Source organism: Sapajus apella, unplaced genomic scaffold (genome assembly GCF_009761245.1).
Source record: "Sapajus apella isolate SASKATOON/1434 unplaced genomic scaffold, GSC_monkey_1.0 scaffold2281, whole genome shotgun sequence".
In the NCBI taxonomy this organism is placed as follows: Eukaryota; Metazoa; Chordata; class Mammalia; order Primates; family Cebidae; genus Sapajus; species Sapajus apella.
In genome coordinates, this window is record NW_022439207.1 from 1 (window position 1) to 3,666 (window position 3,666).

At 51.8% G+C, this 3,666-nt stretch overlaps 1 protein-coding gene across 2 annotated transcripts in view; it reads right to left on the reverse strand.

Moving 5' to 3' along the window:
- Positions 1 to 2,253: 2,253 nt before the first annotated feature.
- Positions 2,254 to 3,666, reverse strand: part of LOC116547177 (rap guanine nucleotide exchange factor-like 1) — an 8,087-nt gene continuing 6,674 nt past the window's right edge. For both annotated transcript variants that reach the window (XM_032273213.1, XM_032273212.1), the window contains exon 11: positions 2,254 to 3,666. This exon is cut by the window's right edge and continues 624 nt beyond it. The gene's annotated coding sequence lies outside the window, so the exon portion shown is untranslated.

Consider the following 3,666-nt stretch of genomic DNA (forward strand, 5'->3'; position numbering starts at 1 on the left):
AAGGATTCATTGTTGCATTTGTTGGAATTAAAAAAAAAAAAAAAAAAACCTAGAAAAACTACTTGCTTTGCTGCCAGTTTTTCTGCAACTCCTGGAGAAGTCACTCTTCACTAAAAGATAAGATAATCGCCGGGCGAGGTGGCTCACGCCTGTAATCCCAGCACTTTGGGAGGCCGAGGCGGGTGGATCACGAGGTCAAGAGATCGAGACCACCCTGGTCAACATGGTGAAACCCCGTCTCTACTAAAAATACAAAAAATTAGCTGGGCATGGTGGCGCGTGCCTGTAATCCCAGCTACTCAGGAGGCTGAGGCAGGAGAATTGCCTGAACCCAGGAGGCGGAGGTTGCGGTGAGCCGAGATCGCGCCATTGCACTCCAGCCTGGGTAACAAGAGCGAAACTCCGTCTCAAAAAAAAAAAGAAACAGTCTCACTCTGTCACCCAGGCTAGAGTACAGGGGTGCAATCATAGCTCTCTGCAGCCTTGAACTCCTGGGCTTAAGCGGTTTTCCCACCTCAGCCTCCTGAGTAGCTGGGACTACACGCATGCACCACTATGTTTGGCTAATTTTTTTTTTTTTGAGACAGGGTCTCCCTCTTTCACCCATGCTAGAATACAATGGCATGATCTATGCTCACTGCAGCCTTGACCTCCCACTTCAGCCTACTGAATAGCTGGGACTACACAAATGCACCACCATTTCTGGCTAATTTTTTTTTTTTTTTTTTTTAAAGAGATGAGGTCTCCCTATGTTGCCTGAGCTGGTCTTAAACTCCTGAGCTCAAGCAGTCCTCCCACCTCAGCCTCCCAAAGTACTGGGATTACAGGCATGAACCAACATGCCCAGCTAATTATTTTTTGTAGAGATGGGGGGTGGGGTCTCACTATGTTGGCCAGCCTGGTCTTGAACACCTGGGCTTAAGAGAGTCTCCTACTTCAGGCCCTCAAAGTGCTGGGACTGGAAGTGTTAGCCAGCATACCCAGCCTGTGTCTGGCTTCGTTTATTTAACATTAATTCTGTGAGATTCATTCATGTAGGTATTAATAGTTTGTTCTTTTTTCTTGTTATATAGTATTCCGCCATATGAATATGCCCTAATGTATTTGTCCATTCATGTGTTGAAGGATACTGGGGTTTTTTTTCCTTCCCTACCCCATCTCTTCCTCTGGAACAGGGTCTCACTCTGTTGCTCAGGCTGTAGGACAGTGGTGCCATCACGGCTCACTGCAGCCTCATTCATTTTTTATTTTTTGTAGAGACATGATCTTACTATGTTGCCCGAGGTGGTCTTGAACTCCTGCACTCAAGCGACCGTCCTGCCCCAGCCTCCCAAAGTGCTAGGATTATGGGCTTGAGCCACTGTGCCCAGCATGATGTTTTTGAAAGAATGCCCTGGCTGCCATATGGAAATCGAACAGGTGGCAGGTAGGGGTGGATCAGAGAGAGGAAGCTGACAGACTAGGTAGGAGGCTGCCGTAGTCATGCAGGGAAGATATGAAGGTGGCTTGACCTAGTGTGGTCATAGGGGAGTCAGAGAGAAATGGATCACTCAGAAAATGCTCTGGAATTGCAGCTGATGGGACTGTCTGAGGTGAATGAAGGCTGGGAGAAAGAGGCACCAATGGTGAGTCCTAGATTTTTGCCTTGAAAACCTAGGTGGATGGCTGGGGGCAGTGGCTCACAGCTGTAATATCAGCACTTAGGGAGGCTGAGCAGGGTGGATCGCCGGAGGTCACAAGTTTGAAATCAGCCTGGTCAACATGGTGAAATCTCAATTACTCAGGAGGCTGAGGCAGGAGGATCACTTGAAACTGGGAGGCGGAGGTTTGCAGTGAGCCAACCTCACCTGCACTACTCCTGGCTAATTTTTGTATTTTTTAGTAGAAAAGAGGGTTTCACTATGTTGACCAGGCTGGTCTTGAACTCCCGACCTCAGGTGATCCGTCTGCCTCAGCCTCCCGAGTAGCTGGGATTACAGGTATGCACCACCACACCTGGCTAATTTTTGTAATTTTTAGTAGAGAGAGGGTTTCACCATGTTGGCCAGGCTGGCCTTGAACTCCCGATCTCAGGTGATCTGCCTGCCTCAGCCTCCCAAAGTGCTGCGATTACAAGTGTGTGCCACCGTACCTGGCCGCCCACATTTTCAAAGCTACTCCAGAACAGCCCTGCTCAGGCAGCACTGGGCGGCATTCCCTCTCCCCTCCCTCAGCCCTTCCCCAGCCTCAAAGAAACAGAACGGAGAACAGCAGGCAGGTTGATTCATAGACTTTATTGGCTTTTTCCCCACCCAGCGGTTTCTGCAATGACAACCGCACCTGTAAAATACATGTGGTTCACTCTGTTAAAGCTGCAGGGCAAGGGGAGAGGGCTGGGAGTCCCTGGGCAGGTGTCAAGGCTAGGGGTGGGCAGCAGCCAAGACTGGGCCAGTGGGTCCCAGTGTTCGACCCGGAGGGTGGTGGTAGCTGGAGTTTGAAGGCTACTGGAAGGGGTCGGGAAGAAGGCTGGAAGCCTGGGGCTGCAGGGAGAGGAGAGCACATCAGCAGTAGCAGGGAGGGGGCGGGGAGCAGGAGGATGCCATGGACACCGTGGACACCGTCAGGGCAGGAGGGCGTGGGACACAGTGCCTGCATATGTCCATAGAGGATTTTTGCCACAGGAACAAGACAGATCACTGTATAAAAGGGTCTGTACAACATTACCTATGATACAATGTTCACATATGATACAAGGCTCTTTCCCTCTTTGAGTTTTAAAAAATAAATGTACAATTCCAGAGCTTTGGGTAAAAAATATATACACCCTCATAGCAGGAGCAGCAGCTGCTTTTGCTGCTGCTGTTGCTTCCTCTTCAAAAGGGAAAGAGGTGGTGCCAGAAAGAAGGGTGAGGCTGCGCCAGGAAACCTCACCCTGTAGCTGCCAGGAGTCCCTGTACCCCTCAGGCCTTGAGGCTGGTGATGGGAGAGGGAGGGGGGCAGAGGTAATAAACGCCTCACCAGAGTCCAGTGGTGCCATTACAGTCTCTGCCACCCCTGTCCCCCACTATGGGGCTGCCTGCCCCAGGTATAAGGATCCACCCTACCCCAGCTCTATAGGGAGGACAAAGGGGGAGTTGAGACAGGGAAAGGGACAGAGACCACGTTGTTGGTGTCAGACACATGAGCCAGAAGGGGGAGGCCGTTAGACACCCAAAAAGCAGGAGTATGGGCGGCAGACACCCCTAGCTCCTGATACTGCTCTACCCCACCCCACTGCGAGGCAGGGGAAGGGTCCTCTACGCAGCTGAGGCCAGTGTTTCCCTGAGCATCTTTTACCCTCTCATCAGAGCCCACCCCTGGACCTTCCGGAGGCCTAAGTGGGGGACTTGCAAGTGCTGATGGGTAACCCCTCCCACCTGCTGCTACTCCCTGCCCTGAAAAGCAGCTTGGCTCACAAGCCTGGGCAGGCAGGGCAGCACGAGGAGCTGAGTAGGGAGTGTGGGGGTGGTGAAAGCACCCCGAACCATCCCAGGGGCAGAGTAGACAAGGGTAGCACCAAACAGAAGGACCCCTCCCCGGCACACACAACACCCTCCCTCAATTACCAGATGCACGCATGCTCCCTAAAAGGAGACACAATACACACACACACACACACACACACACACACACACACACACACACACA